Genomic DNA, 16735 nt, shown 5'->3' with positions numbered 1-16735 from the left:
AGATGTTGAATATGCTATCAAAGTCACATAAACGGGAAGAGACATTGATCTTTGACCTTAGTAGTGTCTGAGAAAATGTCACTGCTTTCCCATTCCTTTTTTTTTACAGACTGTTCTTCTATTCCTTATAGGTTTGTTACACGAATAGGTGCCATATAATAAAAATGATAGTGAGAAACATAGGAGGGACTACAGCTGTGAGAATATGCAACATTCATAAGGCAGTGTCTGGAATAAAAGACATTTACAGAAGTCTGACCCTGTCAGTGTTGAAATCTTATGCAGTTAATAAAAAACCTTCTGCAACAAACCTGCTTCCAGAGTCTCAAATCATATACCATTAAAGTCAGTAGGAACTTTGCAATTTTTTTTCATTAAGCTGAGGATCAAATTCTGAATGTTTATTTCCCATTTTCCACATTGCCTATTTCTCTTCTGAATTTATAAACTGAGGTTATAATGAACATTTTTAAAGATTCAACATTTAATCACATTTACATGAGAGTTAGATCATAGCTAAGATACTCATGTATAACATGCATATTTACTTTATTTCCTATTTTTATTTGTAATTTTAATAAGAATAAAAAAATTAATAAAATAAATAAAAGAAGTAAACCAGAAAAAACTTCTCTGGTGTTTCACAGAAAACTTGTGGATGCCCTGTCCCTTGAAGTGTTCAAGGCCAGGTTGGATGGGACCAAGACAGGGATCTGGAAGCAGAAAATCTTTAAGGTCCCTTCCAACCCAAACCATTCTATGATTCTATGAATCCATGTAAAATAAATAAATAAATAAATAAATAAATAAAAGTACATTATGTCTTAGAAGAACTTAGTCACGATTACAACCTTCCAAACTTAGTTGTAACAATAAAGAGAGTTTCTGAACATGGATTAGTAGCTCAATTTTAGCAGTAACAGGTAGCAGTAGAACTACCCAAAGGTCTGGGAGAAAGAAAAAAAACAAACCTTCACCACCATCAGAACATTTGAAGATGAGGATAAAACATTGTACTATATCTGACATCTGAAGGAAAAGAAGTAAATGGTCAGCAAAACTAATCCCTACAGCTGTTAAAGGTGAAAAAAAAAGCTAAGAAGGTTACAAACACTACATCTGACAAAGCAAAGTTGCAGTACATTATTTCATGAAAATGTTTATTGTCAATACAGAAATAAATTGCTTTTACAAAAAAATTCCAATTACTTTTAACCTTATTTCTGTTCATTGTATTAAATAGCAGAGCTGTAACTAACTTCAGAATTTCAACACTCAGCTTACAAGTTAGCAATTTAATAATGGTACCACAAAGTGCCTAATACATGTGGTTAATTTTGCATAAAACTATTGGGATTTTCAAAATTTAAGACAGGAAAATGGAATACTTCACAGAGTATATTTATATAAATATATGTTTTAAATTTCAGGAAAAAACAACCCACTGAATTTTAAACAAGTAATATATTGACACCTGATAAATCTTATTCAATTTTTACATTTTTCTTGCAACAAAACCCAGTATAAATTCCTGAACACTTTTAAGACTATTGGAAGTGTATCCAGCAGTTGCATGTCACAAGCTGACAATTTTTCTAAATCTAATTTGTGACTGGAGTCTAGCTTAGAAACTGGAAGCTATGGGGATATTTGAGGAACTAAACATTAAAATATCCCATGGAATGATACTGAAATCTTACTACAAATTAGAAAGCACTAAAAAAATAAATGTTGAAAATCTCTAACCTTCTTAACGAACAATCTTCCAGTCTTTAATCCCAAGTATGTGACCTGCAACATGAATACTGTAGGAGCCCTTGTACCCTTAGCTGTAGGTCCAGCAGGTGACCAGCTATGAAATAGGCAAGAAACGCTTCCCACTCCCCAACAAAAAAAGCAAGCTTTTTTTTTTTTTTATGTACATCATTTAAGTGAAAATGTGAATAGTAGAAAAGTATGGTAGGAGCTATAGTAGCAATAGACTGTTTTTTATAGTAGAAAAAAAAAAAAGTTTTCCTTTCCTCATTCAAAACTGCACCTTACATCACCTTTATTTTCAAAAACATTCTGAAACTTTTTTTTTTTTTTTGTCTTTCTAATTTGAACTGTCCTCCTCCTTCAATACAGAATTCATTGTAGAGGAGTCTCACTGTATAGCACAATCAGTAAGTAGCATTGGACAAGTAGAATGAAAATGGTAGAAAGCCAGACAATGGTTGCAGCATATAGTGAAAAGCAAAATTATGATTATACTAAAAATGGATCCAAAAATGTAATCTGAGTTCCACGACTGGTGTAAAAATGCAAGCAAAATATATTGTAATAGCATCATAATGTTCCATTTTAAATGGATTCTTTTATTTTTCTTGTAGGTTAGCTATTATGCATACAGGGCGAATTTTGTTGATGCAACTATATAACTCTTTGCATCACAGGAATGTAAATACAAACAATTTTTTAATTTTTTAGTTTTCTTCAGCATGAACTTTTTCCCTCTATTTATTTCTGACTAATTCTCTCTTAAAGCTGATAATCTTTTGATTTATATTTTGCATATGACCCCTCCTTATTTGCATCTGTTTCCTTTTATTAAACTTTAATAAACGAGTAAATAAATTTCCATTTTTACATAGCCAAGGGAGGTTCTTACACGTGATGTCCACTTCCATCAGATTTCACAGCTCCCTAGTTCTGAGTCTTGTTTCTCTCTTGTGCCTGGCATGGAAGGTACACGTGCCAGCACCTAGCAATGGCTTTTGCTGTGTTTGTGGGGTAAGCTCCAGCAACATGAGGGCTGTCATTGCATTTTTTCCTGCCTTATTGTACCTTTTTAAAACAATACCTACAATATAGCACAAGAAATGTGCTTGGTGCATCATTTTCATAGTCCAGTATATTTGCTCTTGAAAAGAGATTAGTCTTTTCATATTTCCATACTCTCTGTGCAAATTATAACTTTTAGACAGAGAAGACTTGCAGTTTTGGAACTGTTGAAAAAACTGAAACTTGCTGAAACTTGCTGAAACTGAAACTGAAACTTGCAACTGTTTCTCCAAGTCAAATATCTGAACTATGAAATATTTCATTTTTCATTTTGTTTAAGTTTTCTGGGATAAATATTAAATAAGTCTTACACAGATCTCTTTCAGCTGTGCAGGTGTCTTCTTGTCTGTTTTTTAATGTTCTCCTGTGATCTTCAGCCTCATGTATTTGCATAAAAAAACATTAAATGTGACATGAACAGATATTGGGTTTAAAATAATTGTTTACCCAAGGCTCAGCATAACATCAATGACCATTCCATGCTGGTAACACAGCTTGTCTTGGACACTGAAGACTGTGGTCACAGGTTCTGAGGTAAGAAAACGTGCACGACAGGATTCAGAGGAAATCAGTGTTAGAGTGAACGTGAGAAAACTGTATACCTCCTTGCAGGGAAAAAGTCACACAGACAGCTTGGGAATAAAAGAAACTGCTTTTCAGTTTCAGCATTTTGCCCTGTATTGTCACTGTCAGATCGGAGTGAGTTTCCTAATCACTTGTACCAAATATGCTTTATGATTTTGTGAGAGATGTGGATGATGATTTTTTTAGTAGTAGCCCGCAATAAGGGAACATATTGAATAAACAACACAAGGAAAAGCAACAGACTTAGTATAAAAACAAATGCAGTTGCTGTCACCACTTTTTCTAAATGTTCAATTTCACATACTCATAAAAATATAAATACATTGTGTTCTAATTTTGTAATTTTCAGCAAAATGGAAAAAATGATTAAAATAAAAGTGTGCTGTGTACTTCTGATAAAACAATTCATAGGCTTTAGAAATGGGACAAGGGCTGCCAAAAAGGAAGTCTCCTGACTTATTTCTTTGTCATGATATTATTGTGGCATAATACAGCTGATGTTCATGTTTAATTAATAGTATGCAAAACCTGTTTTAAGTTGAATGTTCACTATGACATTCATAACCCACTTTTGCAGATATACTCATTTATGAATCCCCTCACTAGCATGATATTTTTCAGCAAGTGTTATAAGCTATATTAAAAGCTTTGAAAACTGTAATATCACTACTCTGTTGAAAACCACCCTTGCTGTTCAAAGAGAGATTATTCATGTACAAGTGTATGATCTTTCATATAAGTTTTTCATAATAAATGTAATAATTGCAAAATAAATTAACTTCCTCTACAGTAATGCTTTACTATATATATATTCATAATTGCATGCATTCATAAAAGATGGAACAAAATGTTCTAGTATCTGGTTGTAACACAGCTGAAATTCCTAATTTTATATTAGGTCAAAACATATAAGAAAAATCTTCAGTGTGTGGAAGTTGATGCAGTAATTTTTATATGACTCATTCAAATCCTACCTCCAAAGGTAATTGTTATAACCATTCGTAATGTAAAAGCACATCATCTGCTTTTCAGTGTTTTAGGAGGTTCATGACAATTATTTCTCTTAATAAGATTTTTTTTCCCAGTAGAATATTGATTAAGAACAAAGGACAAATTAACAAGAGTAATATTGTTATCCTTACAGTGCAAAAATCACTTTCCTTCCATTTTTAGTCAAATACATCACAGAAAATTAAGGCATTTATTTATCCTCACAAAAAAAAAAAATAATTATAATAACTGTATACAATCACAATATTTTGAAATGTCACATTGGTTATTTTAAAATGTTATTGTAAACCTTTTCCAATACTGAAATGGAGTTTAAAAGACTTTTTTATTCCCTGGTAAAATAAAAATACTAAAGATCTTTAAATCCTCTCAAATCAGAAGTCCTTTTATGGATGCAGCTACACTACCTTCAGATCTAAAGCTGGATTATCAACAAGTAATATGCAATAATGGTGTGAATTACATTAGCTGTCTAAATCTAGTCTGTATTAAATACATCCTAAGCTGTATGTGGTCTAAGCTACTCACCTAGGCTTCTTCTACAGTTGGTGGAAAGAAATAGACATCTTCAAAAGTGTAATTCATCCTTTTTCTGAACGGTTTCTAGCATAAGTTGTTCGTCCTTTGGAGCAACCTTTCTCTCCACAGACTGCAAAGTCATAGTAGAATTGTCAACTTAAGTTTGATGAGAGGAATCCTGCACAAATTTACCAAAAGCTTTTGCATTTGTCAAAAATATTTACTAGGTAAATTAATCTCAGGTATAAAGCACTTTGCATATCTCAGAATTAGATTTATTTTTTGACAAAGATGATATAAGATCCTGATAATAATGTAAAGACATGATCGCAAATTCACTGATAGCAGTAAAAGGTTTTCCATTGATTGTTGTGGGTAGTAGTACACATCCTACATATTCAGACAGTATCTGAGTTATAGCATTTACATTAATTTTTAATTAAAAAATATTAATTAATGTCCAGAAAAGCAGTGAAGAGTCAGTCTTTGTCTCATCAGCATGTTTTAGCATTGCCAGCTGCACAACTCCTTTGTATAATATCTATAGAGTACTCTTTTAGAGATTTACTTCATAGTTTCAGAAAAATCTGATTAATTGCTGAGCACTGAGCTAAGATGTTACATATTACTTCAGGTAGCTACTTCATCTTCCTAAATTGCCTATAGTTCTGAATGATAACTGCATTCCCTCATGATAAAAAAAAAAAAAAAAAAAGTACATTTTCTGGTCATATGATGAATTTTGTAATTTGTGCAATCCAACACATCAATTAGTCACTTAAATGGCCCTTTCATATTGACATCCTGGAGTGTTTTCCCAAGTATGAATCATGCACTTTTAAGTGAAAATAAGACATGGCAAAATTTGACAGTAAAAGAAAATTTGTTTTTAAGAGACTTCATTTCAGATTCTGTTTACTACAAAGCTCTAGATAAGAAAATGTTTAGAAGAATGGATGGCATCTGAACTGAAGATACAAACACATTTTCCTTCATAGTGCTTGTGAATTTGAACACTTTACCTTAATGAAATAACAGTCTAGAAATTGCCGTAGAACAAGTGAAAGCTGTTTCTAAATAACTTACAACATATACTGGAACAAAACTCTGGCCTTGTTGAAGTAAATACCAAATGCCGCTTAACTGTAATGAAGCTGGGGTTTCATCTCAGCAGTTTCAAACTTAATCTTTCCTTACGGAGCTGTTAGGAGCTAGTTATGTCCTGTGGGTCTTGATCCATATATCAAATCACTTGATGGCTGTCAGCTAGATTACACTTGTGATATTTGCCTTCAAAGTGAAAATGAAAAAGAGAGGGAGAATTTTAGAGGAGTCAATAAACCAAGTGATTCTTTCCTGACACAGAGAGGAGAGGAACAATGGAAAGAAAATGATATCACAAAACAGTATGTCTACTTGAATGTGTCTTTTGACGGCAAAGAAAAAGAGGAAATTGGGGTGTTCTTTGGTGACACACTAGACAAAGTTACAAAGTGCAGACCTGAAGGAAAGCATGAGAAGGAGATCCAAAAAGCAAAATATATGTGTTTTCACTCGGCTGCCTCATACTGACATCTGAAAGACTATAAACTACTCTGCAGTTCTGCTGTTTCAGAAAAGTATATCCTATGGTGATAATACGGAAGGCTTGGGGGTTCTATAAACAGTTTCAAGAACACAGTGCCAGAAAATATGTTGATGTTCCTTTTATTTTTGCTCTTTTCCCTCTCTCTCTTTTTTTTTTTTTTTTTTTCCTGGTGTTTTATTAGGTAAATCATTGATATATGTGCACCTAAAGGTTTCTCTCATATAGCCTAATATATTCTTATTAATAAAGCGGAGCAGAGTTTACAGGGAAAAGTAATATTCTTTATTAGAAAAAATAATATAGTTGGAAAAAAAAAAAGAAAGCTCTTTCACTTTTTCAAAAGTTATCAAATGGTCCAATAAAAAATGCAATTCTTTATAATAACATCATCAGGACTGTAGCAATACTAGTAAAGTATTTTTCATTCCTGAGGTTGGGCATACAAAAGAACCATTAAGAAATTCTTATTTTCCCCAGTAATTTTGGAAAACAAACAAACAAAAAAGAGATATGAAGAGAAAATACTGTTTTGAAATATTTGACATAAGTTGAATGAAAAAATAAAAAATGGAAAGAAATGATCTCCAAATAAAGTACATCATTTGATTTGAAAGACTGAACGCTGTCTTTATGTAAACAGTTTCATTTTAAAAATGTTGAAATAGTATGTGCTGCTTTTTCTGAATATTATTTCTGTTTATTTAAATTGAAAAACTGTATAATTCTGATCAGTTGCTATTTTTAAATACTTCTCTCCCATGTTAACAAAGACAATATAAAACTACACCTCTATTTTGTAATTCAAAAGTCCATATTCCAATTGATCTGAATCAAATATAAAGACTGTCTAGATATGTGTGAACCACGTATTAGAAACTGGGTTACTTGCTCTGTGTTTGCTCTATAAACTATGGAGACATCAAAGCAGACCTTAAGTAAGCTGCAGTATTCTTTGGTACACCTATCTCTGCATGGGGAGAGGGTCCAACCAACACTTTTAATTTACCTGATCTGGGTGTCTAAAATTAGGTGGGATAAATATGTCTTAAATGTCTAATCGATTTCGGCTGGGTTTTTTGGTGATAATAACCATTTTCCTTTTATTTGCTGACTGCATAGGATGATATCTCCCCGTTTTGTCTGCACAGTTGAAATTCTATATTGTACAGTAATATAAATTCTTTATGTGTTTTCACTGAGGTCTGATTCAGTGGTATATGTAAACATAGAAGTGCATGGTGTACTAACCAAATTTTGACTGTCAAGATTTTGTACTAAAACACATCAGCATTATTCCATTATGAGTGAGGTAAATAAACCTTGACTAGTCTCTCTAAATCAAGTTGTGATCTTCAACAACTGTCAAGCAATGGACTGGCAGCCTTATACCTACTCATAATAAATAGGTTCATACAAATATTTCTACTTATTTTGCCCGTGCTGTTTTTAAGGTTTATATATGTATGTACATGTGTGCATATTTATCTATATACAACAGAAATCGAAAATTCTTCCTTGCACTGATTAACTTATTGCAAGGAACATATGATTCATCAGCTTCATTTTCCTACTCCATAATGACTGAGACAATCTGAAATGTAGTGAATTTCAAAAGAGGGGTTAACCATAAATTAAGTACCCAACCTGCCCTAGGATACAGCCTTTTCTTTTTTCCCTTCTGAAGGAACTTCTTTCTTCTCCCTTTTGATGAATTAAGTCACACAAAACAGGAATAAAATGTCCGAGCTTTGATCTTGCAGTTCAGCCCATGTGGGCACCTCTGATCCAATGGCAGGATCATGGCCCAGCTGACTAAGCACAGGAAACAATGAACTGACTGAGCACAAAAGGCTGTCACTGATCTCTGTGGGTGTCTTATCTCAATAAATCTGGGCCCTTAAGTGATAGAATCAGAGTTCTAAATCTGAAATAAAGATACATGCCTGAAGCTGCTAATTGCTTTCTGTTTTTAATATTTGAAATGCATTATTTATGTATTTATTAACTACAGAAAAGAAAGAACAAAGGAATAGAGAATATTTTTGTTCCAAGAGGAGGAGACCATTGAATTTGTTCATGAACAATTTTTCCCATTTAAACTCGTTATTTTCAATACATTGTACATTACTAATTTTAAGACTGAAAGAAGTAAACATAGGAGAGTAATATTGTGTTGAGATAGAATAGCATTAAATAATGACAAAATAGTAATTTAGAATGGCTAGGACTAAGATTCAAGAGTTTAGACTCCCCTGAGATTTATAATTTTTCAGTATGCTAGCAATGTGTTTTGTGACTTTGTTATGCATAACTTCCATGCCCTACTTCACTGATTTATATGTATAAGAAGAGTAGTATCAACATAATTAATTGAAGCCTACCCTGAACATCAGTAAGTTTGATGGCACTATTTATAGAGTGTTCTGGGATCATTTGACTGAAATAAGTTCTTTTATGAATTACTTCAATGACCAGCCAATATGTTCATTTATTTGATAAGCTCTGCTTTGGCCAATTTTATTCATTCCACTCCTTAAAAAGTGTGGAAGGATAAGACGTAAGATCCATGGGACATTTTTTTTTATTATTATTTTTAATGATAAAATTCAGTTTAAACCAGGAACTAAAACTGAAACTTCTTTTATGACAAATGAAAAAGTCTTCCTACAGAAAACCTCCATCCCTGTTCCAAATGTCTATCATCTTCTATTCTGGTTAAAGACTAAGGTCAGAAATGTCCTTGGCAATGCTTTTGCTACTTCTGCTTACCTTCTTATCCTTCTCCCCATTTTGCAAGTGATTGTCTTAAACCTAAATGCATGAAAAGAAAAGCTGTGGCCTTATAAACAAGGAGAATCTTCTCTGAAGGCACCTAATTCATTTTAATTGTTATCCTGCAGTCCTTCTGTGATGGGGGCTGATTTGAGAGGAAAAAAGAAGTAAATAAAATACATCTTTAAGCCTAGATACAGTCATAGCTCAGAGCAATAAAATGCCTGTTTCTAACTCAGATGTGTTTGGTCTAACTGTACACTTCTATCCTACAATTTCTTTTAATTTTCTTAATCTTCTCTATTTTTTTTCTCCATGGAGTACAGCCTTTTTACACTAATATACTTACAACTACACTCTTTTAAAATGAGAATCAACATAGTTATTTTATAGAGGTTAAACTGTACCTGGATCATCACAGAAGAGATATCACAGTTCCTGTGCTTTAGACATAAATGAAGTTTATGTCTAAATGAAGTTTAGATTTAGTCTAAAAAAAATGGATATAATCAAGAACTCATATCTCAGGTTTAGCTGTGTGTACTATACATATGAAGATATATTTTATACATATAAAAAAAAAAAAAACAACGAAATGAAACCAACCAACTAACCAACCAACCATAAACCCTTTCCCAGATTTCAGCAATTTTTGACCATCACCCAAGTCCATGGGTATGATTCCAAAGTAAAACCTGTTCACAGTAACATTTTGAATGATGATTTCCATCCCCATTTCCATTACATGCCTAGTATAACCATATATACATTGAATATGTGTTGTCTGTTAAACCTGATTCCAAAAGTCAGCAAAATAAAACAGGGATACAAATGCATCTCGTATTAGGATAGCTTTGTTATCAGCTTTGGACAGCTCTTCTCCAAAAGGAGTAATTATTTTGTTTATTTGTGCATGTATTTATTATTATTATTTTATTAATAATAGAATTTATAAAGGAATTACAGAGAAATTTATAGAAGATTATAGAGGAAGTCTAACCATGTAGTTCAGATTACATGCTTAACTTGAAAATGTTTAAAGTTTGTCCAGCTTCTACTTAGAAAACAGACTTCCAACCAAAACCTTCAACAACCTTTTTCAGTCTGGGAGCACTGAAACTGGAGAGAAAAGAGAGAAAAAAAAGCACGTCTGTAAACTGCTACTTAGATCTACAACTACGTAAAAGGGAATTAAGGAATATTTGATCCAGAAGGCTTTTAGAGCTCCAAAATCTAAAAATCCAATCTAAAATTCTAAAATCCAAAATTCTAGAGCTCCTAGGGGAAAAAGAATAATAAAAAATCACAAACAATATGTTCCAGTTCTACATACCTACATATTGTTTTCTGTATTATTAAATCATGCAAATAATTATAATTCTACCTCATCACAGCAACATTTCATTTAGAACCTCATTTCAGATAAATAATTCCCACCAGTGATGAACTATAGGTCAGCAGATCTCAGTGGACAGTAATATGAAATGATAAGGAAAGTCAGGATTTGTTTTCATGGTTGCTTTACTCCATCACAAATGGAAGCTGGCATCAAAAGGGAGAAATCTCCCTTTTATAATTGCTCCAATTGTGTTTTCCCATTTTTTCCTCTACTACCCTTCTTTTCACTGTGATACGCACAGAAGTATTTGAGCTGAGAATGAACCCTGTAAAACCCTGTTAGTTTGACCTCAGTGCCAGAGAAGCTCATGAAGCAGATTATCTTGAATGTCATCAGACGGCACTTGCAGGGCAACCAGGCGATCAGGCCCAGTCAGCATGGGTTTATGAAAGGCAGGTCCTGCTTGACGAACCTGATCTCCTTCTATGACAAAGTGACACGCTTACTGGATGAGGGACAGGCTGTGGAAGTGGTCTACCTTGACTTCAGTAAGGCTTTTGATCCCGTTCCCCACAACATTCTCCTCAAGAAACTGGCTGCTCTTGCCTTGGACTGGCGTACGCTTTGTTGGGTTAAAAACTGGCTGGATAGCCGGGCCCAAAGAGTTGTGGTGAATGGAGTTAAATCCAGTTGGAGGCCGGTCACTAGTGGAGTCCCCCAGGGCTCAGTGCTGGGGCCAGTCCTCTTTAATATCGTTATCGATGATCTGGATGAGGGAATTGAGTGCACCCTAAGTAAGTTTGCAGATGACACCAAGTTAGGTGCGTGTGTCGAATCTGCCCGAGGGAAGGAAGGCTCTGCAGGAGGATCTGGATAAGCTGGACCGATGGGCTGAGGTCAACTATATGAAGTTCAACATGGCCAAGTGCCGGGTCCTGCACCTGGGGCGCAACAACCCCAAGCAGCGCTACAGGCTGGGAGATGAGTGGTTGGAAAGCTGCCTGGCAGAGAAGGACCTGGGAGTATTGGTTGATAGTCGGCTGAATATGAGCCAGTAGTGTGCTCAGGTGGCCAAAAAGGCCAGCAGCATCCTGGCTTGTGTAAGAAACTGTGGCCAGCAGAACTAGGGAAGTGATTGTCCCCCTTTACTCAGCTCTGGTGAGGCTGCACCTCGAGTACTGTGTTCAGTTTTGGGCCCCTCACTACAAGAAGGACATCGAGGTGCTCGAGCGAGTCTGGAGAAGGGCAACGAAGCTGGTGAGGGGTCTGGAGAACAAGTCTTACGAGGAGCAGCTGAGGGAGCTGGGCTTGTTCAGCCTGGAGAAGAGGAGGCTCAGGGGCAACCTTATTGCTCTCTACAGGTACCTTAAAGGAGACTGTAGTGAGGTGAAGATTGGTCTATTCTCCCACGTGTCTGGTGACAGGACAAGGGGGAATAGGCTCAAGTTGCGCCAGGGGAGGTTTAGGTTGGATATTAGGAAGAACTTCTTTACTGAAAGGGTTGTTAGGCATTGGAATGGGCTGCCCAGGGAAGTGGTTCAGTCACCATCCCTGGAGGTCTTTAAAAGACGTTTAGATGTAGAGCTTAGTGATATAGTTTAGTGGAGGACTTGTTAGTGTTAGGTCAGAGGTTGGACTAGGTGATCTTGGAGGTCTCTTCCAACCTAGATGATTCTGTGATTTTGTGAAAACAAACAAACTTTTCATTTGGATCTGTCCTCTGGTCTAGTTCCTCTGGAAGCTCTGTAAAATTAAATATAAATTCCTTTAGACAAGGAGGGTGGCTGGACTTTCAATTTCACTTTGCTTTTATCCGGTTAAGGTAAAGGTAGAACCCTGAAGTAGTGCAATTTTAGTGAGTTTTATCCCACGCATCAATGAAACTGTGAGACAGCAGATACGAAAGCTCTGACTTGGCAAGTAATTGCACAGATGTGTGACTTATTTGTTCACCCATTAGAAGTTGATTTGACATCTAGGCATACTACATTGTTATACGACATGTGGTGATGCATTTTTTTTGTTACTAGGATTGTCTCCTAGAGGGTAAATAACTGATGTAAAAAAATGTAAATTGCCTGAATTTTCTTTGACTAACTCATCTGAGCTTTAGCTCTCTGTCATTTAAACCGGTTTTCTCTTGCATCTTTAGAAGTTTATTTTAAGCTGGTATGGATATGTGTGTTTCAATACATGTGGGCGATGTATTAACAATTTCTGACATGCAAGACCATTAGACTGGATGATAGGCCAACAAAATCACATAGAAGTATGTTCTAACTTAGGACTGGCATTTTTTTAAGCATTGTGTGCCTCTCTATGCTGGCCAGCTTCACTGAGCTGGACAGACAGAATAGGCTATATAAAGTTGTATGGAGTTCACATGGCAAGGGTTGGGCGGGGGAGAATGGGGCACTGCAGGGGTGGCCTCTGTAAGAAGAGCCCAGAAGTTGTCCCATGTCAGATAAGATCCAGCTCCAGCCAGCTCCTAAAGGCCAGAGCTGAGCCCATGAGTGATGCCGGTTGTGCCTCTGATTTCAGAAAGGGAAAAAATGCTGTTTAGCAGTTTTCATCAACAGCAGCTGGTAGAAGACAATGGATCGGTAGGGGAAAGGTGTTTTCAGCTTCTCACTGCTCTAGTCTGTTACTAATAGGTAGTAAATTATATTAATCTCTGTCCTTATTTCACTCCTTAGGCCCTTTTCCTTTGTATTTTCTCCCCTCTTCCTTTGAGTGAGAGGGAGTGAGGGAGCGGTTGTGTTGTTGGAGTGTAGAAGACCATCAGGGTGAAACCTGAAAAAATAAAAGGGGGGTGGGGAAGGAAAAGAAAATTGTGCAATTGTGCTGATATTCCAGGGACAACCCTGACAGACTCTGCAACATGGACACTCTCAAAATCATAACAGAGGAATGTGATCCTAAAATCAGACTTCTCAAACTTGTTATCTGTTTCAGAAACCCTCAAGGAACAAATTCAGTGCAGTGGAGATTAAAGAAACTGTTTGTTGACGCTGACATCTAAAATAAATGCATGGGTTGTTATCAGATGACTCAGAACCTGCAATTTTCCACAGAACATGACACTGAAACATTTTACATTGTCAGTGAAATATTAGAAACATTTACAATACACAGAAGCAAAAAATGTTTTAGATTTATTTTATTTTATTTATTTTATTTTTTAATTTTTTATATTATTTTTTATTTCCTATCACCACTGCCATTTCAAGTCTCTAAGGACATGCAGCTTGCCTGCAACATATTTAACCAGACAATTTATGATTTGATGCATTAGGAAAGATAAACTGAAGTTGGATTGGAATGGAAAAGGGAAAGAAAAGGCCAGACTGAAACACAACCAAAGTCCATGGAGAAATTCCCAAGTGACTCAGCTGGATCTGGATCAGCTCTTTACAGTGGCCCAAGAATTTGAAAGGAAATGGAAAGGAAAAGTTTAAAGGGAACAGAGGACTAAAGTGAGAGGGTGAAAATTAAGGACAGATAAAAAAATCAATAACACACAAAGAAACATCCTCTGAGAAGAAATCAAGTTGTGCTGCATATCTGGCAAAGACACACACATGTGTTACATCAATAACATCTTTGTATGGCTGTACTTTTCAAAGATCTTTTCAGTAGACACATGAAAAACTACACATTCACTCTCCTTAAAAGAAAATCAGCCGGGACATAGAAAAAGATGTTTTGGGGAAGCAAAAGCAATATTGAGAGAGCCGTCATCTGGTAGAATAGCAGCTGATCAGAAAAAGATTGCTAGCAGCATGAGGAGTTGGCACTTGCTTACAGACAAGGGCAGCTCTTAAAGTTGCAGGAAGATAATATTACCCTTGTCAGGAGAGATATCTTTATCCCACAGGGTGAGCTGAATTTCAAAGCTTTCACATCCCTTTTTTCAGCTAAGTATTAACAGCTGCCTACAATAAATTTTGACTTTTCCTCATTGTTCAAAATGCAAGTGTTCCCTCATTTTCAAAATGGAAGTTTTTATTCTATGTCAAAACACATTACCTGCCAGTACACACAAGATTTAGAGGTCTTTTTAGCTTACTTAACATTTTGTGAATCTCTGCAGAGCACAAATTTTGCAGCTGGTGAATAGTGAATTGGTGAATATATTTGAATTCCAAAAAGATATTAGGTGTCTATAAATCATCTGGATAAACTCCTATAACCGTGTTACCATCGGTGGAGTTAATGCTGCTAAATTAGGATGTCTACTGGTTCTGCTAAGAAATGGTAGAAATGTTGGGAAAGGAGTGCATTTGAGGCCATGCTTATCTTACAGCTCCCCGTCTCTCTTTGGTGCATCTTGCCAAGGCGATCTGCTCCGTAGCAGACCTATTCTGCAGCAGAGCGGGGGATCGGGACAGGCAGGGCTTTTTTTCCGGCATCGAGGCCACTCGAGGGAACCGCCAAGACCCGGCAGCCCTCGCGAGGGAGGCTGACGAGGCGTAGGTGGAACCAGCAGCGTCAGAGGCAGGCCATTTAAATCGGGCGCCACCACCATTTCGCAGCCACTTGCCGAGGCGATCGGCTCTGGGGCAGACGCAGTTCTGCAGCGGAGTGGGGGATCGGGACAGGCAGGGCATTTTTTCCGGCATCGAGGCTACTCGGAGCCGCCAGGACCTGGCAGCCCTCGCGAGGGAGGCTGACGAGGAGTAGGCGGAGCCAGCAGCGCCCCTTCCCGGGCCGTTCAAAAGCAGCCCCTAGGGAGCAAGAATGACCAGGAGCGCGGCGACCAGGGCGGGCAAACAGGGCGTGGCACATCAGAAGGGAGTGGCGCGGCAGTTGGTGCAGGGAGGGCGAGCAGGGAGGGCAGAGAGAGCAGAGCGTTCCCCCCCGCCCATAAGAACAAGTCCTCTAACGGCTGTCAACCGCTAGCTAGGCTGCAATGGTCTACACCAGAAGACTGCTCTCTCTAGAAAGTCTGTAACCACCCAGACTGACTGCCCACTCAAAAATGGGGCAGTTCAGGTCTCTGGATGCAGGGAGTGTCTGAGCCTGTTGCTGGCACCTGAGGGAGGCAGAGAGACTGTGTGTGTGAGGTGCGAGCAGGTGGATGACCTGGTCCGCCTGGTGGCAGAGCTCAGGGAGGAGGTGGATAGGTTGAGGGCTATCAGGGAGTGTGAGCGGGAGATAGACTGGTGGAGCGACTCCCTGCAGGGCCTGAAGGAGAGGTACCGGGGTGAGACACCCCAAATGGGGGTGGACCCCCTGCCCTGTCGCTGTAGGGCAGAGGGAGGCGACCTAGGAGTTGAGGAGGAATGGAGACAGGTCCCTGCTCGACCTCGCAGGCAACGCCCCCCCCCTACCGGCCCCACCTTCCCAGGTGCTCTTACACAACAGATTTGCAGCCCTGGAGCTTGAGAGACTGGTGGGTGAGGGTGAGGTAGAAAGTCTACCCAGGAGGATGCCTAGGGCGAGGAAGTCAACTGCACGCCTCAAGACTGCCTCCACCAAGGAAGATAGAAGGGTAATCGTTGTAGGTGACTCCATTCTCAGGGGAACAGAGGGCCCTATTTGTTGGCCTGACCCTACCCAAAGGGAAGTCTGCTGCCTCCCTGGGGCCAGGGTCAGGGATGTTGCCAGAAAGCTTCCCAACCTGGTTCGCCCCTCTGACTACTATCCTCTTTTGACAGTCCAGGCTAGCAGTGATAATATTGAAGAGAGAAGCCTGAAAGCTATCAAATGGGACTTTAGGGGACTGGGATGGTTAGTGGATGGAACGGGAGTACAGGTGGTGTTTTCGTCCATCCCTACAGTGGCAGGGAGTGGTACAGAGAGGACACAGAAAGCCCACCTGATTAACACGTGGCTCAGAGGCTGGTGCCAACAGCAATTTTGTTTTTTTTGACCATGGGGCGCTTTATTCGGCACCTGGCCTGATGACCACAGGCGGGTCCCTATCTCTAAAGGGAAAATGGATCCTAGCCCAGGAGCTGGCAGGGCTCATAGAGAGGGCTTTAAACTAGGTAAGAAGGGGGACAGGGCTGAAATAAGGCTTGTTGGAGCTGTGCCAGGGAGAACAGTGGCAAGGCCGGGGGAGAAGGCAATGGCCCAACTGAAGTGCATCTACA

The sequence above is a fragment of the Cygnus atratus genome, chromosome 2 (assembly GCF_013377495.2).
Source record: "Cygnus atratus isolate AKBS03 ecotype Queensland, Australia chromosome 2, CAtr_DNAZoo_HiC_assembly, whole genome shotgun sequence".
In the NCBI taxonomy this organism is placed as follows: Eukaryota; Metazoa; Chordata; class Aves; order Anseriformes; family Anatidae; genus Cygnus; species Cygnus atratus.
The sequence above is the reverse complement of the archived record's forward strand: the minus strand, read 5'-3'. Positions refer to the sequence as shown.